General features: G+C 35.4%; 1 non-coding gene across 1 annotated transcript; it reads left to right on the top strand.

The window, feature by feature from the left end:
• Nucleotides 1-15,714: 15,714 nt before the first annotated feature.
• LOC113863999 lies at nucleotides 15,715-15,821 on the top strand. The gene has a single exon (XR_003504609.1). It is a non-coding gene; the product is annotated as a small nucleolar RNA R71 (small nucleolar RNA).
• The last annotated feature ends 12,101 nt before the right edge of the window (nucleotides 15,822-27,922 follow it).

Below are 27,922 nucleotides of genomic sequence, written 5' to 3'. Positions count from 1 at the left end.
GTGGAAAAGGCAGGAAAAATATTATAAATAGAAGTTAAGAGTTCAAAATTGGAGGTCTTTTGCCATTTTTTGTTTTCTTTTCATTTTTACACCTTAGGAGAGTTAGAGAGGGAGATTGGGGGCGACTTCCAAGCTCTGAACCTTGAGGAATCAGGTTGGGGATTGGATTTATGAAGAAATTCTGCATCTCCTCTTCTACTCTTTCTCTCTCTTTTTCTTTTAGGAACATGTTTTGATTTCTTTTTGTTAGGGATCCATGGATCCAGATTTGATATTGTGATGTAATTTTGGATCTGGACCTTAAGGTTTTACTTGAATTGAGTATGTGATTCTGTTCTTAATGCAGTTGTGAACTAATCCTTCATTCAATTGAACCTAGAGGAATCTTCATCAATGAAAATTGAGTTTATTTCTTAGATCTGAATCATATGCCTAGGTTATTGAGATCTTAGGAATAAGTATCATAATCTAGTAATCCTATAATTTCCAGAACTTAATGCAATATTTGATTCAATTTCACCTAAGGAATTAGAGAGGTTTAATTAAGTATTAGGATCAATAAGGCAAGGAATTGTCCTTTGGTTAAAGAAGTGAAATTGATTATCAATCAATTAGAATTCTTAAGAGTCCAAAACATTATTACATTGCAATAGAAAATCTGGTGAAGTGATTCCTAACAATTTTCCATATAGCATTTTATTACAAAATTCGTATTTCTATTTTTGTTGTATTTTTTAGATTTCTGCACTTTATTGCTTTTGTTTGTTAAATGATTCAAAAAACTTCAACTAGTTATTGATTTGTGAAATGGTAATTGATAAACCTAATCCCTGAGGACGATACTTGGGACTCACATTGATTTCAAAATTTTATTACTTGCTACAACTACCTAGTACACTTGCTAGTTAGTTCTCCAATTTTTGTGACAAGAACCAAATGGGACAGCTAGCCTCATCTCTAAGCAGACACAATCTCAAGGTTCAGGAAACCTCCTTGCACAAACTATAGCAAATTCTAAAAATGTGAGTGCAATCACTCTGAGGTCTAGAAAGGTGATGCAAGAGCCCACAGTGTCCAGAGAGAAAGAAGACCCAAGCTGTGCTTCATCTATAGTTGATCTAAATGGAAAGGAAAAGGTTCAAAAACAACTAGAACCTACATCTGCCCAACCAAAGGTGGCAGACAATATTGAAAGGACAATTCCTCTTCCATTTCCTCAGAGAGTTATCCAGCCAAGGAAAGAGATTGAAGAGGATGATAAAGAGATTTTTGAGACCTTCAGGAAGGTAGAGGTGAACATACCTTTAATAGATGCAATCAAGCAAATACCCAAGTATGCCAAGTTCTTGAAAGACCTATGTACCCACATGAGGCGTCTTAAAGGTAATGAGAAGGTAAATATAGGTAGGAATGTTTCTGCACTCTTTGAGAAACAAAGGTCCACAATGCCTGAGAAATAAGGACCCAGGAACATTCACTATCCCATGCATCATTGGTAATAATAGGATTGAGAATGCCATGTTAGATTTAGGAGCATCTATAAATGTCATGTCATTGTTCATTTTTACTTCACTGTCTCTTGGCCCTCTGCAGCCTACAGGTGTGGTTATTCAATTAGCCAATAGAAGCATAACAAACCCAACCGGGATTGTTGAAGATGTGCTAGTCAGAGTGAATAATCTCATCTTTCCAGCTGACTTCTACATCTTGGATATGGAAGAAGGAGAATCAATGAAGGGTGCTACACCGATTATTCTGGGAAGACCGTTCTTGAAAACCGCAAGAACAAAAACTGATGTGCATGCCGGGACACTTACTATGGAGTTTAGGGACAGCATTGTGTGCTTCAACATACTTGATGCTATGAAGCATTCATCTGAAGAGCATTCTGTCTTTCAAATTGATTTATTTGATGATTTGTTAGATGAACAATTTTCTGAATTTTTATAAGCAGATTTTTCTTTTAATTTTTTTGAATGTATAGATACTCCTATTGGTGAATATTGTAATAATTCTTCTATGTGTGACTCTTGTATTTCTGAATTTTTTGAATGTGAATTCTACAAATTCTAATATTGAAGAGATTGAAAATTAATAGGGGAGGAATGTGATGTTTTGAGTTCAGTAAGTACAATTGAATCTGACCACCTTAATTTGAATATTACAGAAATTTCTTCTACTGAAAGTGCCAAGTCACTTCCATCTGTGGAGCAGTCTCTCACACTAAAGCTTAAACCATTGCTAGAGCATCTGAAATATGCCTATCTAGAGGCAAATGAGAAGCTTCCAGTGATAATCTCCACCAAGTTGAATATTGATCAAGAGAAGAAACTCCTAAAAGTGATTAAAAGGCACAAGAAAGCTATAGGCTGGACCCTTGCTGATATTCCTGGAATCATCCCCTCTTTTTGTATGCACAAAATATTATTAGAGGAGGGTGCTAAGCCAGTGAGGCAACCTCAGAGGAGGGTAAATCCCATCATTTTAGACGTGGTGAAGAAGGAGATCACCAAGTTGCTGCAAGCTGGGATTATCTACCCTATATTAGATAGCACTTGGGTCAGCAAGATCCAAGTGGTCCCAAAGAAATTTGGGCTCACTGTGGTGAAGAATGAGAAAGATGAGTTGATACCCACCAAAGTCCAGAACAGTTGGAGAGTCTGCATAGACTACAGGAGGCTTAACCAAGCAACCCAGAAGGATCACTTTCCATTGCTTTTCATTGATCAGATGTTGGAAAGGTTGGCTGGTAAGTCTCACTATTGTTTCCTTGATGGTTTTTTCGGTTATTTCAAATTAGCATAGCACCCGAAGACCAAGAAAAAACCACTTTTACATGTCCTTTTGGCACTTTTGCCTATAGGAGAATGCCCTTTGGCTTGTGCAATGCTCTAGGAACATTTCAAAGATGTATGTTAAGCATTTTTTTTGACTTAGTTAAGCATTGTATAGAAGTTGTAACACCCCGAACTTTGTAATATTAATTAGTGTTATTTATATAAATCTAAATGCGTATACATATATGTATAAGTGTAAATGAATGTTATAAATTTGCATTGAATGCTGTTACTTTTACAACTGTTGTTGCACTGAAAGTAAACTGACTAGCAAGTATACTAGTGTTGTTGTAGCAAGTTATAAAAAATCTTAGAATCAAATTGAGTTCGAAGTATCGTCCTCAGGGAATAAAGTTCTCAATTACCACTTCACAATATCACAATTAGTTGAGCTTTACAAATTTCAGATGGATTTGGTATGAATGTATCAAAAACGAAATTAGAAAGTAAAATAGAACAGTTAGTACAAAAGTATATAGTAAACAGATGTAGAAAGAGTAGTTAGGAAATTGTTTCACCAAAACTTCAACATTGAATTAATAAAGTTCTGAACTTTCAAGCATTTAGATGGAATGACAATCAGTTTCACGTTATATTAATCAAAGGACAATCCCTTGCCTCAATGAAACTAACATCTAATCAAATCAGTCTAATCCCTTAGATCTAATCCAATCAAATGCTGCATTAAGTTTGAGAAACCAAAAGATTGCAAGATTAAGATATCTTATTCCTAAGAAACCAATAACCTTGGCAATTAATTCAGATCTGAGAAACAAATTCAATTCCCATTGATAAGAGTTCCTCTATGATTAGTTGATCAAATTTCCATTCAATCACTACTTTAACAACAGAATCAATCACTCAATCCAATCCAAAACTCAAAGTTCAGATCCAAAATCAATTCAACACTTCCATTTCAGATTCATAATTCCTAACCACAAAGAGTTTAGGCAAACATTACAAAAAGAGAAGAGAAGAGAAGAGAAGAAGAGAATGAACAACGAAGAAACATCTTCAAGCCAATCTCCATTCTGATCCCTCAAGAAATGAAGCTTGGTGTTCGTCCTTAATCTCCCTCTCTGACTCTCTCAACAACAAAAACAAATGGAAAATAAAAAAAGAACAAAAACTCCAAAATTCCTGAGCTAACTGCCTTTTATAGAATTCCCGCTCTGCTGGCGTGATCACTTTTTCCAACAATAATAATCACGCAGAGGCTAATTCTTCATTTCCACTTACGCGTGTTCACTTTTGCTGGTGATAGTAGCCACGCGCACTTCAAAGTGTTCACTTTTGTTGGAAATAGTAGCCACGCAGAAGCTTCCTTTGCTAATGTCATGTGCGTGTTCACTTTTGCTGGAAATAGTGAACACGCAGAAGCTGCTTTCTTGCGCGTGTTCACTTTTGCTGATAATAGTGAACACGAGCAGCTACTCTTCTTGGAGGACTCTCTGGAACGCTCACTTTTTCCAGAAAAAGTGATCACGCAGAAGCTCTTCTCATTTCAACCTCTCTGGAACGATCACTTTTGCCAGCAAAAGTGATTACGCAAAAGTTCTTCTTCATTTTATGGTTCTGGAGTGATCACTTTCACCAACGAAAGTGATCACTCAGAGGCTGTTTTTCAATTATCAACTTCTTTCCTCCAATTTTTGCTACTTTTCTTCTATTTTTCCTTGATCATCCAATCCTCATGAACTTAGCTCAGAATTCCCTACAAAAGCATACTTGAAATGTCACTTTTTACATAGAAAATCAATGAATTTTAAAATAACTATGTTTAAAAGTGACATGAAACATTTTATTATTTTTTTAAGGGTTTTCTACTATTTCTAGCATGTTTTCTTTATTAATTGCACTAAAAACTATTGTAAAATTGTTGTTCGCAATCTAACACTAGCAAGTGCACTAGGATTGCAACAAGTAATGAGTAAATTTAAGATCCAAATATCGTCTCCACAGGGAATTTAGGTTTCAAATACCACTTCATAGAATTATAACCATTTAAGCTTTTTCGAAATTAGAAGGAGAGTAGTAACATGTAATAACAGCAAACTAGAACAATTAAAAGTAAAATGAACTTGCAGAAAACAGAACAGCGAACAAATAATTATGTGATAACAGAGAAAGAAACCATAGCTAGGGAATTGCTTCACCAAAACTCCAATGTTTAATCAATAAAGTTCTGAATTAACAAGCATTTGGAAAGAAAGACAATCAGTTTCATGTTCTATTGTTCAGAGGTTAATTCCTTAACTCAGTGAACCTAACATTCAATTAAAACATTCTAATTCCTTAGATCTGATTTAATTCAACATTGCTTTAAGTATAAGAAACCAAAAGATTGCAAGATCAAAGTTCCTTATCCCTAAGAAAACTATAATCTTGGTGATTGGTTCAAATCTGAAGAACAAATTCAATTTCCATTGACAAGAGTTCCTTTGAAATTAGTTAATCAAATTTCCATTCAATTCCTACGTAAAGTGCAGAATCAATCACTCAATCTATTCCAAAGCTTGAAATCCAGATCCAAAATCAATTCAACACATTCGTTTCAGATCTACAATCCCTAACTATGAACAAATTACATAGCCATGGTAGCAGAGAAAAGAAAAGAAAGAGAAGAAGAGAAGAAGAAAATCAGAATTGCCATGGAAGCTTGCTCCACTCCAATTCCTCTTCGTGAAGCTCCGAGATTCGAATCCCCACTCCTCTCTCTCACTTCATCTAACAAGAATCTAACTAAAAAAAACTGAAAATGAACCGAATCCCCTTTTTCCGGATCATTTCTGGTATTTATAGAATTTCCCAGATTTTCACGTCATCACTTTTATGAGAAATAGTAGTTACACAGAGAGTTTTTGGTTGCGCGTTAACACTTTTCCCAGAAATAGTGGCCACGCGCAACTTCCTGATATTGAGAGCTCTCTGGAACTATCACTCTTGATGATCAAAGTGACAACGCAGAGCCAAGGTAGTTGCGTGTTATCACTATTGCTGATAAAAGTGACTACGCGCAACTCGCCAAGTTGAAGACTCTCTGGAACGATCACTTTTGATGACAATAGTAGTTACGCAGAGCTTTCCTGATATTTTGCCTCTCTGGAACTATCACTTTTAATGATAAAAGTGGTAACGCCCAGGCTTCACTTCTTCTTTGAGCTCTGAAGTGATCACTTTCACTGACAATAGTGATCACGCCCAGTCTGCAATTTCTTATTCTTGTGTTTTTGGAGTCCAGACTTCCTTCTTTCCTCTTCCTTGTCATCAAACCTCCATGGATATGATCCTTGCTCAATTTATTCCTTCAAAAACAAGATTAAAAACTTAATTCCTAAGCAAAAATTTCACAATTGCTAAAATAACTACAAATTTAAACAAAACTTCAATTCCTTCTCTTTTTCTGAGTTTTTCTGCTTTCTTTATATAGTTTTCTTATCAAATGTGTTAGAATTATGCTAAAATATCAGTCAAAATATGGATTCATAAAAAATACTAGTAAAATATGGATTCATCACTACCCCAAACTTGAATTTTTGCTTGTCCTTAAGCAAATTAGAACATATCAAGGGTGTAAATTCTTATTAATTGGAATCTAAAAACTTTTTACATTTTTCAGAAAAATTCAGATTAAAAATCGATTTTACTTCAATGCATTCTAATTGTTTTCTCACTAAGTCGTTCACCAATTCTTCGTCATGATAGTCACACTTGACTTATCTGTTTGCTGCACAATCTCATTCATTTCAATCAAGTAAATCATTAAAGCTACATGCAAACAGAGTTGAGAAACATTATCACAGCTCTCAGAAAGTGTTTCTCTAACTCAATTAGTGTTTAAGCTTGTGTTTGCTCTCAGCATCACCAAATTCATCAAACTCTGCCATAAGCTTGCCTATATTCTCTACCTCCTTTGCAAATTTACAATTAATCACATATCAAGAGGACTTTTTAGGTAATATTAAGGCTCAAGGACAGGTATGATTTCAATGAATTCAGGATATCAATGCAGCTAATTTCAAACAGAAAAAGATGCAAATTGAGTAAATAAGCTTTAAAACTTAGTAAGGGCTGCATCAACTATTTCTATTCTTAATTAACTTTCAATCACAGTTTAAATTTTTGCAGAATTATCTACCAATTTCCTTTTCCTTTTTGATTTGCTGATTTCTTTTTATTTCTTTTTCATTTTTCTATTTTTACTTGCAGCTTTTTACTTCTTTTTCATATTTTCTCTGCATGACTTTTTCTAGCTTTCTTAATTCATTTCAATCCTTTTCTCAATCCTTTCTACCCCAAACTTAGAACATTGCTTGTCCTCAAGTAATGCACTAGAAACATGATGTTACCCCAAACTTAATTTTAAAACTTATCTTTGATTCAACTCAATTTGCCTCTTTTCTATTTGAATAGGTAAAATGGTTTTTCTAGAAAAGCTTGTATTGAGGTTAATCAAAGAAAGGCTATCAGCTCAAAGGGGCTAACTAGGACATTCAAGAATGAAAGGCAGTCTATTTGGCTCACTAGGTAAATTTGAATAATGGCCTCCATCCTTTATGTGATTAGTGCAAAATAGCATATTCAGTTAAGAAACCAAGCAAGTTCTAGAGAGTAAATTAGAATTTGAGATCAGTCACACATCAATGAATGAAAAGGTTCAAGTCTCACCAAGGAAGTAAATGGATAATATTCATCAATTCATTTCACTATTTACTTAAAAAATTTGCATGAATAAAATGGCAAGACTGCTTTATTTTTTTTAAAAAAATACAAGTATGACAATCATGTTAAGAATGGGAAAAACAACTTATGTAATTCAACAATCAGAATTTCAATCAGGTGAAAATCAGGTTTATTTATCAAGAAAACAAAATCTAATGCAGTTTAATATTTTTCTAACTTGTGAAAATTTTATGCAAAATGTAAGCTGTACACATGAAAATAGAGGTATAGAATTAAACCCCCCTTTCATGGTAGCTGTGCATATTTCAGTCATTCCATGCGCTCCTTGTTCAGAGTTTGAGAGCATGGTCTGCACAAAAACATCACAAGTTGTTCATCAATTATCAGATAAAAACTCAATAAAATTCAAAGCTAGTAGATATTTAAAACAGAATTGTTCATAACCAAAATAAAACTTAAAATATAATTATAGCACTCAAAAGTATGAAATTCTAATTACAATCTTTTAACAAAAATTAAACTAATGACAGAAATTTAAATTCCTAATCTACTCTTCATCTTCATCCTCATCCTCATCTTCCAAATCATCCTCTTTATCATCATCTTCTTCCTCTTCTGCAGCAGCTGCTGGTGGAGGAAAATGAGTTCTGTAGATGAGGAGGTCTTTGAAGACAGTTGACCTCAGGCATTGGGCATTCTCTGCTTGATCTGGAGTGTAGTATAAGTCTTCTTTGGTCATGCCCATCTTTTGACCAATGTTCATGAGAACACCTTCCAGAAGCATGTTGCCAGCCTTCAAATTGCTGTGCAATTCATTCTGCCTCTCAGCTAAAGAGTTTTGTCTTTCAGCCATGAAGGCTATCTTTTCCTTCATTGTGGTTGGATTCTCTCTTTTATACTGGGAGGGAATTGGGGCTGCTGATGTGCAAGAGACAGTAGCATAAATCTCCTTCACCATAGCTACTGTAATTGGAGGTGCAACTCTAATTTTGATTTGATAATCTCCAATTTCAATACCTACATCCTCACAAAGAACAGTTATTAAAGAAGGGAAAGCTAGAGAATCTCTTTTTCTCTTGAGGATGTCCAGAATGCATCCACTAATCACTTCTCCTACATCTATATAAAAATCATTAACTATAGCATATAGGAGTTCAGCTCTCTTCACTGCTAAAGTGGAGCTATGCCTTAAAGGCATGAATGAACTCAAAATAAATGTGCTCCACACTTTTGCAAGGGGCAAAAGGTTCTTGGTTGTGATGCATTTGGGTTTCTCTGATAGATTCAACTCCCAAGTAGTCCCTGGTTTCCCAATCCTCTCAAGGACTTTAACATAGTCCTTATCTTCAGCATCCCTGAATGCTTTAAAGTCTTGCTGCCCAGGTTGCTTTTGAGTCTTAATGTTGAGGACTCTATTGATGTTAGCAGCAGAAAAATCAACTGTTGTCCCCTTGACCATTGAATGATATTTAGGCAGCTGATCTCCCTTGAATCTCATGGCATTGGCATAAAATTCTTGTGTAATGTCTCTCCAGCCAATGCCAGCCATCATGCAGAAGGATTCCCATTCTCTTTTCTGAATTTCCTCCTTGTATTCTGGATAATGGTCTTCAGCTATCTCAATTGCCCTATCTTGGACAATCTTTCTTCTCAAGATATTAGCTCTGAAATAATTCTCATGAGCTATACTCCTGAACCTTGGATCATGTTGAGGATTTGGCCTTGATGAAGAGGCTCCTGCTAATCTTCCTCTCTTTGTTCTACGAGTACCTCTAGAAGAGCCAATTGGAGTGTTGTCTGATGTCCTTACCATTTTTTTTAAAATTTCCTGCATAAAAAGAATATTTCAATACACTGAAAGACATGAATGCAATGCAATGTAGGACATTTTCAATTTCAGAATAGCAGAATATGAATAATGCAGAATTTAAGAATATCATAACAATGCAGAATATGGTTCCTTGAAGCATTTAAACTCAGATATTCATGATTTTGAATGCAAAATGCTAGAGTTCAAAAGTTACATTTATGCAGAAATTTCTTCCTAACTATTTTTCACTTTAAGTCCTAAGGTTAACTCATGCAATCTATCAATGTAGGTCTTTTTCCATCTAAAAATCTATCAATTGAAATGAGAATTATTCTACATTGCCTTGTAATTGCATGTTCAGATTAGTTATTAACAAGAAAATTTCTGTTTTTCCATTACTCAGTGTTTTCCACAATTTTGCAAAATGAAGAACCCTAATTTCTAAATCAGAGAAGTAGAATACTGACCTGGATTTGGAGAAATGTGTAGAATGAACTTCAATTGATTGCTTAGAAATAAATTTCGTTCAGCAAAAGGTCAGAAAGATCAAGAATTTGAGAAATGAGATGAAGAAATGAAGATTTGAGATTCTAAAAGTGGCTCTGGGTGGTTCCTTTTATGCATTTTAATGGACACGCTTACTGCACGTGGTCACTTTTTTCAGAGAAAATGGAAGTTGTAGAAATGATGCTGTGTGCGTGTTCACTATTGCTAGAAAAAGTGAACACTTTGAGGGTAAATAGCATGTGCGTGTTCACTATTGCTAGAAATAGCGAACGTTCTAGAGGGATTTGCATTGAGTAATTTGAAATGAGCTGCGCGTGTTCACTTTTTCTGGAAAAAGTGATCACGCGTAGGTAATATCCTTCTGCGTGATTACTATTACTAGAAAAAGTGGTAACGCGCATCAACTTTAACTTGAAACTAGACATAACTCATGCACGTGATCACTATTATTGGAAAAAGTAACTACGCGCATCACATTACCTCTATTTAAGCCTGGGCGTGGTTACTTTCACTGGGAAAAGTGATTGTTCCAGAGAAGGGTGTCTTCCAAAGGGTTCTGCGTGTTCACTTTCATCAGCAAAAGTGATTGTTCCAGAGAAGGGTGTCGTTCCTTGCTCCTCTACGTGATCACTTTCAGCAGCAAAAGTGATTGTTCAGAATGGAACCCTGTAATTGAAGCTCTGCGTGATCACTTTTCTGTAAAATAGTGACTCCTTTTGTTATTCAAAGCTGCTTAGAAACTTAATTGCCTCATGCATTCAATTTCAATCATCTCATTTATGTATCCATAACATGAACCTTCATTGAATCAACACATTATTCCTAAAACACATATAAAACATAATCTAAAATCAGAAAATTGCAGAAATTGAAATAAAGAATTAACAAAAGTTTAAGTAAATTGCAAATAGAGTAAAAATGGTTCAGAAATGTGAGTTGCCTCTCACAAAGCGCTCTTTTAACGTTACTAGCTTGACGTTAAATGTTCCTCACTGCTGAGAAACCAAGTTAATGCAAAAAGTGTTCCTATGGAATTCTCCTCCATTGTAAATCTTCAGTCTTTGGCGATTGACTTTAAACTTTCTCCCTTCTCTCTGATCTTTAAGTAACACAGCACCAAAGGGAGATACTTCTTTTACCATAAAAGGTCTTGACCATCTAGACTTGAGTTTTCCAGGAAACAACTTCAATCTAGAATTGAATAGTAGAACTAACTGCCCTGGTCTGAATTCTCTCTGCAGGATGAATCTATCATGTATTCTTTTAGTCCTTTCTTTATACAGTTTTGCATTTTCATATGCAATTTGTCTGAATTCCTCTAGTTCATGTAGCTGTAACACACTCTTTTCTCCAGCCTTGGTTGAATCAAAATTCAGTCATTTAGTAGCCCAATATGCTCTATGTTCAAGTTCCACAGGAAGATGACATGATTTCCCAAACACTAATTGATATGGTGACATCCCAATTGGTGTTTTGAATGCAGTTCTGCATGCCCATAATGTATCATCAAGCTTCCTTGACCAATCTTTTCTTGAGTTACTGACTACTTTCTCTAAGATCTTCTTGATTTCTCTGTTTGAAATTTCCACTTGTCCGCTTGTTTGAGGATGATAAGGAGTTGCTACTCTGTGTTTTACTCCATACTTATCCAGAACATTATCAAGGTATTTATTACAGAAGTGTGATCCTCCATCACTAATCAGAATTCTTGGCACTCCAAATCTTGAAAAAATGTTTTTCTTTATGAAGGAAATCACCACTTTGGCTTCGTTTGTTCTGGTTGGTATAGCTTCCACCCATTTAGACACATAATCTACTGCCACAAGTATGTATTCATGAGAAAAAGAAATTGGAAAAGGTCCCATAAAGTCTATTCCCCATACATTAAACAGTTCCACCTCCAAGATATTGTTCAAAGGCATCTCATGTCTTCTGGAAATGTTACCAACTCTTTGGCATTTATCACAGTTTTCTACATAAATTTTTATATCTCTGAACAATGTAGGCCAGAAAAATCTAGCTTGTAATACTTTGGCAGCTGTTCTTGATCCACCATGATGGCCTCCATAATCTGAATTGTGGCAATGCCATAGGATATCAGCTTGTTCTTTCTGTGAAATACATCTTCTCAAAATGCCATCTACTCCAATTTTGAATAGATGAGGATCTTCCCAAATATAGAACTTGCTGTCATAAAGAAATTTCTTTCTTTGCTGCCAATTCATTCTCTTTGGAATGTGCTGAGTGGCCTTAAAATTCGCTATATCAGCAAACCAAGGTAATTCATCCACAGTTAGCAGCTTTTCATCAGGAAATTCTTCATTAATATCCAAGTAATCTGATGGCATTGTGTCCAATGGAATTCTAGATAGATGGTCTGCAACACCATTCTCTTTTCCTTTCTTATCTCAAATTTCTAACTCAAATTCTTGAAGTAGTAGAATCCATCTCAGCAGTCTTGGTTTAGCATCCTGCTTAGAAAGCAAATATTTCAGAGCAGCATGGTCAGTATATACCACAACCTTGGATCCTACTAAATAAGACCTGAATTTATCAAAAGCAAATACTATAGCAAGCAACTCTTTTTCAGTGGTTGTGTAATTAATCTGTGCAGAGTTTAGGACTCTACTAGCATAGTAAATCACATGTAGTCTTTTATCTTTTCTTTGTCCTAATACAGCACCCACTGCATTGTCACTTGCATCACACATTAGCTCAAATGGTACAGTCCAGTCAGGTTTAACAAGAATTGGAGCAGAAATCAGTTTTTCTTTTAAAACAGTAAAAGCATGCATACAAGATTCATCAAATACAAATGCTGCATCCTTTATAAGCAAGTCACTAAGAGGTTTGGCAATTTTAGAAAAATCTTTAATGAACCTCTTATAAAACCCAGCATGGCCTAAGAAACTTCTAATTCCTTTCACATTCACAGGTGGAGGTAATTTACTAATCACTTCTATTTTAGCTTGATCAACCTCCATCCCTCTAATTGAAATCTTATGGCCAAGCACTATTCCTTCTTGCACCATAAAGTGACATTTCTCCCAATTCAACACCAAGTTGGTGTCATGACATCTCTACAAAACAATGGACAAATTAGATAAACAATAATCAAATGAATTCCAAAAAACAGAAAAATTGTCCATGAATACCTCAATTATTTTCTCAACTAAGTCAGAAAAAATAGCTAACATGCACCTTTGAAATGTAGCTGGAGCATTACACAGCCCAAAAAGAATTCTTCTATATGCAAATATTCCAAATGGACAAGTAAAAGCAGTTTTTTCTTAATTAATTGGATCTACAGCAATTTGGTTATAGCCAGAATATCCATCTAAAAAGCAGTAAAATGCATGTCCAGCTAACCTTTCTAGCATTTGGTCTGCAAAAGGTAGAGGAAAATGATCTTTTCTGGTTGCATCATTCAGCTTTCTATAATCTATACACATCCTCCATCTTGTGACAGTCCTTGTAGGTATCAACTCATTCTTTTCATTTGGTACTACAGTCATTCCACCCTTTTTAGGTACCACTTGCACAGGACTTACCCAATTGCTGTCTGAAATAGGATATATGATGCCTGCATCTAATAGTTTAATGACTTTCTTCCTTACCACTTCCTTTATGGCAGGGTTTAATCTTCTTTGAGACTGCACAACTGGTTTAAAATTTTCTTTAAATAAAATTCTGTGCTTACAAAAGGATGGATTTATACCTTTTAAATCTGAGATGTTCCACCCTATTGCTGATTTATGGGTTCTCAAAATTCTCAGCAACTTCTCCTCCTCTTCTTCCTTGAGTTCATTGCTTATGATAACTGGATTTTCATGTTTATGATCCAAGAATGCATATCTCAAGTGAGATGGAAGTTGCTTTAATTCCAGCTTCTGACTTTTCTCTTCTTCTCCTTCATTTTTCAACTCCTCTTTGATAGATTTTTCTGCAGGTATTAAAATAGGTAGAGTTTCCAATTGCTGCTCCATTTCAAATACATTTTCATCTTCAAAATGCAGAGATTTAGTATTTCCTGCAGCTATGGTTTCTCTCAACACAGAAATTTCATCAAATCCATTTAAAGAATAAGGATTGATCATAGAATCCAATGTATCTACTCTCATACATGTGTTATCATCAATTGGATATTTCAAAGCTTCAAATACATTAAATATTACCTTTTCCTCTTGAACTCTAAGCATTAACTCTCCTTTTTGCACATCAATGAGAGCTCGTCCAGTTGCAAGGAAAGGTCTGCCCAAGATTAATAGTATGTTTGCATCTACCTCCATGTCCAATATGACAAAATCTGCAGGAAAAATAAATTTGTCAACCTTAACCAACAAATCCTCTACTACTCCATATGGATAAGTATATGATCTATCAGCTAATTGCAATGTAATGTTGGTTGGTTTCACTTTCTCTATCCCCAATTTCTTCATAATGGCTAATGGCATCAAATTAATGCTTGCCCCCAAATCACACAATGCTTTTCCCACAGTACAATTTCCTATTTCACAAGGTATGCTAAAGGATCCTAGGTCTTTTAATTTTTGAGGAAGTTTTCTTCTAAGAATAGCACTGCACTCCTCTGTCAAGGGTACCGTCTTATCATGTTCTAACTTCCTTTTCTTGGAGAGTAGTTCCTTCATGAATTTAGCATAAGATGGCATTTGCTCCAAAGCTTCAGCAAATGGAATGTTAATTTGCAGCTTTTTGAACACATTTAGAAACCTCTCAAACTGCTCCTCTTGCTTAGGATTTTGCACTCTTTGAGGATAAGGTAGTCTCTTATATTTTTCTGGATCAATTGGCTTGTAAGTGTCCTCAAATAATTGCTTCTTTGTCTTCCTTTCAGGACTTTTATGAACTTCTTCATTCTTTTTTGAATGTTCTCTCTTTAGTAGCTTGAAGTTTCCTTGCTGCAATTCTTCTTTTAAATTTCTTTCATCTGCTGCATTTTCTACTTGCTTTTCTGCTTCAACATTATTCAGTTTCTTTTCAGCTGGTTTTGGACTGGCTACAACAGCTCCACTTCTTGTAACTATAGCTTGACATTGTTCCTTTGGATTCACCACTGTGTTACTTGGAAATCTTCCTTCATCTCTGCTTATTAATTATTCAGCCAGCTGTCCAATTTGAGTTTCTAACTTCTTCATAGAAGCTTCTTGATTCTTGATGCTGGATTGAGTGACTTTCATGAATTGTAGCATTGTTTCCTCAATCTCGTTCTTTCTTTCACTCATTGGTCTAGCTGAATGTTGACTCCTTTGAGGTTGAGTAGAAAAATTTCCTTGAAAGTACTGCTTTTGTTGGTGATTTCCTGCATTTGAAAATGGAAAAGATGTATTAGTGCTTTTCATTATAGAATTCTGAGGATTCCAATTATAAAATTGTTGATTCCTATTATTAGAATACTGAAATCCAGGAGGAAATGATTGTTGAGGATAAGATTGTTGCTGTCTTTGATAATTCCCCATATAATTGACTTGCTCTTGTGGTTCAGGGGTAGGTTCATCACATGCACCATTAGCATGATTCCTTCCACAAAAATCACATGTCAACTGACTTGTTACCACATTTCCAGTCTGCAAATTATTAATCTGCTGTGTCAAAGCTGTTATTTGATCAGAAAAGAATTGGTTCTGCAGCTGATTCTGTGCAAGAAAAGTTTCCATCATCTTTGCTTCATATTCATTGCCTCTTCTTGTATTCCTTAAGTTGGGATTCTGATACATGGATGAAGCCATCATCTCAATGATTCTTTGGGCTTCTTCCAAGGATTTCATGCTCAAAGATCCTCCTGCAGCTGCATCAATCATAGTTCTAGTTACTACATTCATTCCATTATAAAAAGTTTCCAGCTGCATCCATTCTGGAATACAATGATGTGGACATCTTCTCAGCAACTCTTTATATCTTTCCCATGCTTCATAAAGTGATTCTCCTTCCTGCTGCACAAACGATGTTATTTCTCCTCTCAGCTTAGCAGCTTTTGAGGGAGGAAAATATTTTGTTAGAAATTTATTCACAAGTTCAGTCCATGTGGTGGTACTTCTCTGAGGCTGTGCTTGTAACCAACATTTGGCTTTGTCTCTTAAAGAAAATGGAAATAGCCTCAGTCTTATAGCATCTTCACTTACTCCATTCATCCTTATAGTATCACACAACTGCATAAAATTAGAAATATGCAGATTAGGATCATCAGAAATTCCACCAGAAAATTGGTCTTGCTGCACTAGGTGAAGTAAGGCTAGTTTTATTTCAAAATGATTGACTTGAATGGTTGGTCTAACAACTGAAGAATTATAGCCTTGCATATCTGGAATTGCATAATCTCCTAGTGTTCTTATTCTCTGTTGTTCTGCCATTTCAACTTTTGGAGTTGGTTGTCTAAAAGGTGAATGTTTCCTATTTGCAAAAGAAGTGACTTGAAATTCTGGAGAATGTATAACTTCTAGATCACTGTCACTTCCTACAGATCTCTTTGCTCTAGTCTCTTTTCTTAATCTCCTAAGAGTTCTATCAATGTCAGGATCAAAGACAAGAGTAGATTTATTTTTGTTTTTACCACGCATATACAACTAAACACAGATATAGTACAATGAAAATAGAAAACTGCACATGTAATGTAATAGTTGCAGAAAATTTAAAGAAACAAATGCTCAATCTAGTTATTTTCCTGTTACTAATGATATTGAAACAAATTATTCCCCGGCAACGGCGCCAAAAACTTGTTACTTTTACAACTGCTGTTGCACTGAAAGTAAACTGACTAGCAAGTATACTAGTGTTGTTGTAGCAAGTTATACAAAATCTTAGAATCAAATTGAGTTCCAAGTATCGTCCTCAGGGAATAAAGTTCTCAATTACCACTTCACAAGATCACAATTAGTTGAGCTTTACAAATTTCAGATGGATTTGGTATGAATGTATCAAAAACGAAATTAGAAAGTAAAACAGAACAGTTAGTACAAAAGTATATAGTAAACAGATGTAGAAAGAGTAGTTAGGAAATTGTTTCACCAAAACTTCAACATTGAATTAATAAAGTTCTGAACTTTCAAGCATTTAGATGGAATGACAATCAGTTTCACGTTATACTAATCAAAGGACAATCCCTTGCCTCAATGAATCTAACATCTAATCAAATCAGTCTAATCCCTTACATCTAATCCAATCAAATGCTGCATTAAGTTTGAGAAACCAAAAGATTGCAAGATTAAGATATCTTATTCCTAAGAAACCAATAACCTTGGCAATTAATTCAGATCTGAGAAACAAATTCAATTCCCATTGATAAGAGTTCCTCTATGATTAGTTGATCAAATTTCCATTCAATCACTACTTTAACAACAGAATCAATCACTCAATCCAATCCAAAACTCAAAGTTCAGATCCAAAATCAATTCAACACTTCCATTTCAGATTCACAATTCCTAACCACAAAGAGTTTAGGCAAACATTACAAAGAGAGAAGAGAAGAGAAGAGAAGAAGAGAATGAACAACAAAGAAACATCTTCAAGCCAATCTCCATTCTGATCCCTCAAGAAATGAAGCTTGGTGTTCGTCCTCAATCTCCCTCTGTGACTCTCTCAACAACAAAAACAAATGGAAAATAAAAAATGAACAAAAACTCCAAAATTCCTGAGCTAAATGCCTTTTATAGAATTCCCGCTCTGCTGACGTGATCACTTTTTCCAGCAATAGTAATCACGCAGAGGGTAATTCTTCATCTCCACTTGCGCGTGTTCACTTTTGCTGGTGATAGTAGCCACGCGCACTTCAAAGTGTTCACTTTTGTTGAAAATAGTAGTCACGTAGAAGCTTCCTTTGCTAATGTCATGCGCGTGTTCACTTCTGCTGGAAATAGTGAACACGCAGAAGTTGCTTTCTTACGCGTGTTCACTTTTGCTGAAAATAATGAACACGCGCAGCTACTCTTCTTGGAGGACTCTCTGGAACGCTCACTTTTTCTAGAAAAAGTGATCACGCAGAAGCTCTTCTCATTGCAACCTCTCTGGAACGATCACTTTTGCCAGCAAAAGTGATTACGCAGAAGTTCTTCTTCATTTTTTGATTCTGGAGTGATCACTTTCACCAGCGAAAGTGAGCACTCAGAGGCTGTTTTTCAATTATCAACTTCTTTCCTCTAATTTTTGCTACTTTTCTTCTATTTTTCCTTGATCATCCAATCCTCATGAACTTAGCTCAGAATTCCCTACAAAAGCATACTTGAAGTGTCACTTTTTACATAGAAAATCAATGAATTTTAAAATAACTATGTTTAAAAGTGACATGCAACATTTTATTATTTTTTAAGGGTTTTCTACTATTTTTAGCATGTTTTCTTTATTAATTGCACTAAAAACTATTGTAAAATACTAGTAAAATATGGATTCATCAAATGCGCAATGATGGTGTTTTCCTATGTAATGAGCATGAATATATATATATATATATATATATACATATATATATATATATATATATATATGTGTGTGTGTGTGTGTGTGTGTGTGTGGATGTATGATTGATTAGATTGGACTAGTTGGGCTGAAAGTGGGTTAAGTGCCTAAGTGCAGAGGGCCCTGGGAGGAAGGACCAAAACTGTCACCTTCTCGCTGTAGCGAGAGAGCGACAGTTTAGGGTGCAGTCTCGCTGTAGCAAGATTCTGCAGAAATCAGGATGCAATTTTGTCTGATATTTTTGTTGCAGCGTGAGGGCGTGTCGCTACAGCAAAAATATCTCACTGTAGCAAGAGTGTCGCGACCAGAAAAAGATTTAAAAGGGGTTAGGGTTCGGGGAGAGTTATTTCTCCCTCTCCCTTCAAAATTCCTTTGATCCTCTCGTTTCCAAAGCCCTATTCCACCGATTAATTGCCTCCAAAGTCGTTCTGGAGCTCGATTGAAGGTTGAATCCATGTGGAAAACGCTTGGAGCTGAGTTTTCATGGTTAGGGTTTCGTTTCTCATACCCTTTTCTCTGTTTCTGGGTTCCCTTGGGTTCTCATAGAGTTCTTCCATGTGTTTTAGGCCGAAATCTATGTAGGGAGCACGTCTGTGGTCGAATCCGAGTGTGGGTTTTCAATCCAAGGTAAGGGGGGACTCTATCCTACTCTTTTGTGCATGAATTGTTGATATTTTGCTTAATATTGTGTTGTGGCTGAGTTAGGGGGTAGGAAATTGTTGAGAAATGTAATGTGGGCCATGTGCCGTGATATGTGAACATTATGTGCATTGACCCAAACTTGATGGATGTGGATTGTATGTAAATATTGTATAATATAGATGAATATTGGCTATGTGTCGTGTGATGTGAAATGAATGTGGGCCTAGTGCCGTGTATTTGAATGCAATATAGGCTGTGTGCCGTGTGTAAGCATGATTATTGCATGCGTGAATGGAATATATGTGTGAATAGGCGTATTAGCGCCGTTGTAATGTGCTGTGAATGGTTTAGCGATACACTGGGGGTGTGGAAGATGAGGACGGTAGGAATACCTTGGGGAGGAGAGAGTGGTGGTGACACTGACTGGAGAACGGGTGCACTACAGGCCACACACTCTCTTCTTGACTAGACCTCTCACCACTATCCTTGATGAGCGACCCGTGACTGCCCACATGGTATCAGTGAGGCGGGGGTAACCGACGACCATTCATGGTGTAAATCTGTGATCACAGTACTATAATGAGTGTAGCTGGTATGTGTATGTATGGAATTGTGTTTTGTACTTATGGATGTGAATTGCTGCTTGTGATTGTGTTTGTTGAATGTATTGGGAAGGTTCTGGAGGTGAGACTCTATGTTGACTGTGTGTTTTGGGTAGTGTAGAGTACTCACCCTTACATTTATTTTTCAGGTAATCAAGACGATCAGCACCAGACTCAGTGAAGGGGTGAATGGAACTGCTATAGGACTTAGAATATTATTTTCGAAAACTATTGTATTAGAATAAGCCCTGTAGCAACTGTTTGATATAATTTGTAACCCCTTTCTTTATTTGAAATGGTTGATGAAACTTGAATTAAAATAGAAATTTTATTATTTTAAAAATTTGCGAAATTTCTTATTTATTGAAAATAAAATTTAAGGTGTTACAATTTTGGTATTAGAGCAGTTCATCCAAATCGGACTGGGGTATCGGGCTGAAGCGTCCAAGATAAGTGTTGATTGTTTGGTTTACCTGAATTATAAATGTATTATTGATTTGAGGTGCTGGACTGTGACTGCTAAATTGTGTAGCTAGATTGAATATGTTTGGTAGAAGTAGAGGTAGAGGTAGAGGAGCTAGAGGCACCAATGACCTCATGGAATGCATGGCGTAGATTCTGGAAGCTATGGTGCATAATCAAGGCGGAGAGCAGGCTGAGTATAAAGGGTTATCTGCCTTCACTAGGCATGATCCTCCAAAGTTTAAGGATGGATTCAACCCCGAAGGAGCCCAAAGGTGGGTGGCTGATGTGGAGAAGATCTTCAATGCAATGGGGTGCCGTGAGGAGAACAAGGTTGCCTATGCCACCTATTTGCTGTGTGAGGAGGCTGAGGACTGGTGGAGGTTTGTCGGTTAGACCTTGCCACAAGAAGATGGCTATATCCAATGGGAGACATTCAAGACCATCTTCCTAGAGAACTACTTTTCCCGAGATCTGAGGAAGCAGAAAGCTAGGGAGTTCCTTGAGCTGAAGCAAGGAAACATAATCGTGGGAGAGTATGCAGCTAAGTTCCAAGAGTTGATGAAATATTGGCCTCATTATCAGCATAGTGATAGAGAGGAAGATTTATGTGCTTAGTTTGAGCATGGATTGAGGCCAGACATTTGAGATGCGGTCAGTGTGTTTCAGCTGACAAATTTGCCCACCCTGGTGAGCAAGAGTAGAATCTTTGAAGCTAACTCAAGAGGGAAGATGGTGGACACTAGGGGAGCCAGCCCAGTAAGTCAAGATAGGAGACCCCCTAGGTTCTCAAGGGGACCGTATTCGGGTTCAAATAGCTCTCAGTCTCGAGGGAGTTCATCTCAGGAGAAGAGCAGTGGGAGTGGTTCAGGATCAAGTTCTTTCAGAGGGTCGCTCATGTGCTTTAGGTGTGGAGGGCCACACATGGTGAAGGACTGCCCACAGCCGAGGATAAGTTGTAACAACTGTGGGAAGTCGGGGCACATTGCCAATGAGTGTTGGGCCGCTAAGAGGAGCAGTAGTACAGCTCAGAGGCCGGAATCAAGAGGAAGTACGGGGCCGAGTATGGGGCAGAAGTCGAGCATTCCTGGAAGAGTCTTTGCAATGAGTGGGGCAGAGGCTTCACAGTCAGAGGAATTGATTCGAGGTAAATGTGTAATTAAAGAAAGATTACTTGATGTGCTGTTTGACTCGGGTGCTACACACTCTTTTGTGTCTGTGGACTGTGTGAAGAGTTTGAATTTGTCTGTGACTGAACTGCCTTGTAATGTTGTGGTGACTACCCCTACGGGTAAGTCGGTTGTGATGTCATGGGTGTGTCTGGGGTGTGCAATAATGGTACATGGTAGGGAGTTTGAGATAAACTTGATTTGTTTACCTCTTTCTCAACTAGATGTAATTCTGGGAATAGATTGGCTTGCTGCTAACCATGTGCTGCTGGACTGTAGGGAGAAGACTTTGATCTTCAGTGCGACAATGGTAGAGGTTCCAAGGTTTATGAGCCAGGGAGCGTAGAAGAACACGGTAAACGCCAAGGCTTTCATGGTTATGTTCTCAATGGAAGCCGAAAGTGTGGTGGAGCCAGAGTATATTCCGGTGGTGAAACGCCGGAGTATGATTATTGTTCTGAATGTATGATTATTGTTGATGTTATGTTGTTAGAAATTATGCTTTGAAATCTAAAATTGAGTGAAAACTTAGTTTCCTGTTTGAGGTTCAAAATAATGATTGAATAAATCATTATTTTCAATCTTAAATTGTCCAAGTTGGACAGTTTGTGAACAAAGTTATTCAGTCAATAGTTAGCAATGTTGTTAGATAATGTTATATTTAATACTTAACAAAAGTTAGGTTTAATGCATTTGTCATTTGTCATTAGGATGGTATCAATGCAAGGCTTGACTTGGTAAAGATGAGAATTAGATTTGAATTGGCACCAATGAAGAAGGGAAAACGTACATTTTTACCACCAACAGGATGCACTCTTTCTAGAAATGAGAAACGTGCATTTTGTGAGGCTCTTTATTCAGTTAAGGTTCCTGAGGGGTATGCATCAAACATCAAAATTCTTGTTTCATTGAAGGACCTCAAGTTAAAAGGATTGAAGTCTTATGATTGTCACATCTTAATGGAAAATTTGATTCCTATTGCTATACGGTCTATTTTACCAAAAAAGGTTCGCGTTGCAATAACCAAGCTGTGTTATTTCTTCAAGGTAATATGTAGCAAAGTGATTTATCCTGCCAGATTACTAACATTGCAAAACCACATCTCTGAAACTTTATGCGTGCTTGAAATGTATTTTCTACCTTCGTTCTTTGATATCATAGTTCATTTGACCATTCACTTAGTTGAAGATGAGACGTCCCTATTTTCAATAAGTATTTCTCAATGTCATCCCATTTCTTGTGATGAATAAGGAATAAATTAAAGCGTTTAATTACTACTCAATTTCAAATGTATACACATCAACATACATATTATATTTATGTCCTCAAACACAATATTTAGAGTACATAATATGATATTACATACCGTCTAGATTATTCTCAAAATTATTTAACTATGAAGCATTACAAGGAAGGATAACAGTCTAGGATAGTATACTACACATAATACATAGATAAACTAAACTCCTCCTCTCCTTTTGACTCCTTCCTTATTCATCCAATCCCCCTAGAGGAGGGTCGAGATCAATGCCAAGGTATGCAGCTGCATGGCAGAGAGGAAAAGGGACCTCCACTCTAGCTTCTCCCTGTATAATAGTAGGACTAATATAGGGATTATTAACAGTAGATATAATTAAGATAATAAAGCCTTGAAATATGATGGTCTGGTTGGAGTCATTGAAACTCCACTCTCCAGTCCCCATACTAAAGGTCATGGTACGCGCAAGATTAATTGATGCACCTTTATTCATTCTACATCCATATACATTTGGACACATCATAGAAAAAGATAGGGGTGAGTACAAATATTCATAAACAATCTAATAGACAATACTCATGTTTAAACGAACAAAATATCAATTAGACATCAACAATACCAAGCATTAAACAATATGTTTGCTTAAATAAACAAAATAACATTCAAGCATTAAGCAATAGTCATTTAGTATCTTTTATTTTCGAGTCCTCCATGGAGTAATTAATTAATTATCTAACATTTTAATTTCAGGTTGAGATTGAGAGTTCTGTGTCTGCAATCCAGTTAGTGTCATAGGTATATCTTCTCCCTTCACCGGAGACAGAACATAAGTGCACAATTCTCACTTTATGATCACTACCAACAGCCCACACTCAAACCAATCTTGGTATGCTCTAGTGCCTGTCAGGATAGGCTACTAAAGTTCCCACTGCCTACGATACAAGTTAGCTAGACTTGGTCTCTTGTAAGTCTTGGGCACTCTCCTATCCCCTATGGTCAGACCAACACTATTTGCTCCTCGCTTGTATGGGTGGCGTATTCAACCTCTTTTAAAATCATAAACACAAAGCATATCATAGCCAATAATTGTCCAATAGGTACATTATAACATCTCTATTTCAAGAGAACAATCAATTACGTGGACATGTCTAACAATCAATTTTTTCCAGATTTCATGAACTAACTCGTAAAATTCATAACTAATTCAATACAAGTTCAAACATCATGAAATAACCAATGTTTTATTCCTTTAAATGTCTACTATAATAAAATATTACATTCAAAATTCAAACACTTCTAAAAAATTCATTAAACCTCAATTCATCTCTGCTATTCTCAGATTAATTCACTAATCAGCTAGCACATTAAAAAATTTGTAATAAATTCATTTTTCATCCAAAATACATGAAACAAGTGAGTTTATTCTCCTTAACATATATATTTTCATTTAAAAATACTTTCAAAATCAAAATATTCACAGACATTAGTTCGTGCGTCAGTTTCTCAATTCGTGTCACAAAATGGCACAATTCAAAAACAGCATATTAGAAAAGTCGTAAATCATTCAATTCATCACCAAAACTCATGAAATTAGTGGCATCCTTTTAATTTGGTTATCTAGTTTCATGTAAAAATATCATTAAAAATTTATAACTTCCAAATTCCAGATTAAGCCCTAAACATTCTCTATTACTCACACTAACACACTTATCAGAATCAGCTAATTAGAAAAGTCATAACTATTTTATTTTAAGTCCAAAATTCATCAAACCAGTGAGGATATTTCTCTTATAGTCTCTATTTTTACACAAAAATAACAATAAAATAACTCCACTTATATATTTTAAAACAAAAGGAGATTTCTCAGTAGCATGCACAAAATGTTACCCTCATACAACAGCACTTTGAGAAAATCATAAGTAATTCATTTTAATTCCAAATTGATCATACTCAATGAGAATATTTTCCTCATAAATTATAGTTTAATATAAAAATATAAATAAAACACAATTACACTTGAATTATAAGAAGAAAATGATTTAAAGTATGCAGTTCTCAGAAAACATTTACACATAACCGAATATTCAATAATTCATAACTATTTTATTTCAACTCCAAGTCAAGTGAAACTAGTGAGTATACTTCCATTGAGACATCTATTTTCGTAGAAAAATGTCAATAAAATAACGCTCCAAACACACAGTGAGACAAAAATAAGTCAAGATATACTGCTCCAGAATACCATTTTCATGCAACAGAAATTTATAAAAATCATAACTAATTAAATATAAACCCAAATAAAATAAACCCAGCGGGGAAAATAATATAAATTTTACTATCTTCATGAAGAAAATACTAAAAAAAAATACTTTTAAAGATTTTCTCATATTTTACATTATTTACACTTTAATCCTTATATTTTATATTAATTGAGAAAAGGTCCTTGTCTCCAATTTGGTAAGTATCAAATTGTCCATTATGTCTTCCATATGTTCAAGGTCATTAATTCATGTCCAAATATGGTTCAAATTATTCTCTTGGTCCTACCACACATGTGGACAAGGATCTTGCATTTCTAAGGTATTTTTGGTCCAAGTCCATGGTATTTTCCTATTTTTAGGTTCAATCTTTCAAATTTATTTATTTATTTATTTTTAAATTTGTTCTCATCATTTGTCCATGTAATCCATAGGTCCAAATATGTTCAAAAGTCCAAGGGTCTTCATCATGGTCATTTCCATTTTTAATCCATTTCCTTTTTGAAGTTTCTTTCATAAATTTTCAAAAATACTTTAGAAATTCATTTTTACTCCAAAATAATGTCAATCCAAAAGAAGATCATGAATCCAACTTAGATATCATCATAAAAATAAGTTACAAAATAAAACATGCAAGATTTTCATACAACCAACCACATAACAAGCAAAGTCATCATTAAAAACTTTGTGGTTCTTAGTGATTTTCTTAATCAAAATTTTAATCATGGATTCATCAACACACACAACTTCAATCACAACAAAAAGGGTTAAGGCTCCCCTTGACTCAAAACCATTTAAACAAGGTATTCCCCTTAATTATGAAAAGTACCCTCCCCCCTTACTTGGTGTTTTTGGGTTGATCTTGCCTTGATCTTTGGGTGATCCTTCTCCTCTTCTCTTTTTCTTTATTTCACCTCTTGGAAGTGAGTATCTCCTTCCTTGGTCTCCTAGTTCCTCAAGTGCCAAGTAGTATACAAAAAGAAAGTTGGGGGCTTGGTTGATTTTGTGGGGTATCTTGGTGTTTTTGGTAGGGTTAAAGGCTTGATTCAAGATCCTTATGGTGGGGTATTGGGTGATCTAACTTGTAGGGTGCAAGTAAAGTGTTTGAGATGAACTTGGATGTGTATAGAGAGAATAGAGATGAAGAATAAGTAAAGTGCTCTTGGTTGCATGAAATTAGAATGAAGGGTCTTTTTCATGCATGGCTTTATATAGAAAATCTCTTCATGTTGGCCCACTCCCATGCATCTCACGGTTCCACCCTCTCTCACACAAGTCTTGATTTTCAATTTTAGTTCCTTTTTGGCTTTTTCTACAAGCCTACTCATGTGCACATTTGTAAATGTCCAAAATTGCCCCTTTCATGATAGTTTTGTAATTCTAGTTAGAGTTTAACTTTTCTAGTTCCATTTCAACCATTCCAATTACTTTTTGAAACCTATTTAGTTCAAATCCAATGGCCATGGTCATGGTCCAATTAGATCCATTGGATGAAGATTAGTCCACAAATTATTCATCATTAGCCTTATCTTCTAGAATACTTATCTTGTTGTTTTGGATTAATTTCATTGGTTCTTATGGAATATGCTCATCTAGCTGGGATTAAACCATAAATGACCTTATCCCTTAATCATGATTAGTCTCACATGGCTCTAAAGGGTCACATGTTCCTAGCCCACTTTCTTTCATATACACATGGTTTTTGGGCCTCTTTTTGGGTAATTTCTATACTTGCTCTTTTGGCTCCATACTTGCACGTCCATAACCTCTACACATGGGCCATCTATCATAAAAATTTCATAATTTATCTCCTTGATTTGCTTGTCCAAAATGGGCCTCCATTCTAGGTGTTTCTAGGGGTATTTTGGTCATTTTAGTTAAATTTTACAATTTTATTTATTTTCCATTTTTGGATCGTTCTAAATTTCTTATAATTCATAAAAATATTTTAGATATTCTAAAAGGTTAAATAATTTTTTTATTTTCTTTTTATATTACTTGATTATTTACCGATCGGACTTGTTTCGATAAATTTTACTAAGGAAAATTCTAGTTCTCAAGTCTCTTTGTACTACTTACTTTTAATTAAATGAGGTTAACATAATGCAAAATCACTTATGAAAAAAAAAGAAAAATTTTGGGGTGTTACAAATGAAACTTCAGGCGAGGTTTATGAGAATAAAGAATTAGAGGACAAAGTTGATTCAACTTTAGTTCCAAAAGAGGAAGGTTTGGAGAATATTTTGTTAAAAGCTGATGAGTTAAGATTGAGAACACTTAAAGATGTTAATATTTTGACTCCAAAATAGGCCATTCACTTCTTAATTGCTGCTGCAGAATTGCACTTGAGGCTGCATGAATGGGGCAAAAAGAAGGATGCTAGAAGAGGAAATCAAGATTTTGGTGAGGGTAGAAGGCTTAGTTCATCAAGTTGAAGATATCAACACTTGGATTAGAATCAATCAAAGTGCTACCTTGGATTTTATGTAGCTTTGATAACTCAAAACAAGTTTAAGAAAAGGACATGAGCATGATATATTCTTTTTAGGGTAGGAATATTTTATATTGTTTACAAGAAAAAAGATATTTCTATTCTCTATTGCAAATTGATCAATTGCAACAAGAAAGAAAGCAATGTTATTTTCAAGTATTTTGAATAAATGAGCCTGGATTTTTTTTGTCAAAAAAACTTAAGATATAAGAAAAGAATCACTTTGTCAATACATGACATAAAGTATCTATCTTTGACACTGCTTTGCCCAAAATGCCAACAAGCAACGAATAACACAGAAACTGTAATCAGAATTCTAAAGTAAAATCTAGAAACAAAGTCATCACAACATTTCTAGCCTGCTACAATACAAAATAAAACTGCATTATAAAATCCTATAAATGGTTTATTCACTAGACCACTTCTACTCCTATTCCAAAATTAAATTAAATACGATAATGTAAGACAAGAAAGACTGAGGTGTAATTGGAATGGGAGATGTTGATTTTGTTGTAAATATCAATTTTCTATCTCATTTTCTTCTTCTCTACTCTTTATTTTCTCTTTTTTGGGCCAGTTCTCGTCCTCTACTCCATTGTGCATAACAAAGATTCTCTAAAATTCCACATGGCTTAAAATACACTTTTACTAAATAAAAAAACAAATCTCAAGCTATTTGTAAGGCAACAGTATTAAAAAAAAAAAAAACACAATCTCACTAACCTCGAAATAACGTT

The sequence above is a fragment of the Abrus precatorius genome, unplaced genomic scaffold, assembly GCF_003935025.1.
Source record: "Abrus precatorius isolate BTA unplaced genomic scaffold, Abrus_2018 Scaffold3, whole genome shotgun sequence".
NCBI classification, from domain to species: Eukaryota; Viridiplantae; Streptophyta; class Magnoliopsida; order Fabales; family Fabaceae; genus Abrus; species Abrus precatorius.
Note: the sequence above shows the minus strand (reverse complement) of the source record. Positions and strands in the feature narration are given on the sequence as shown.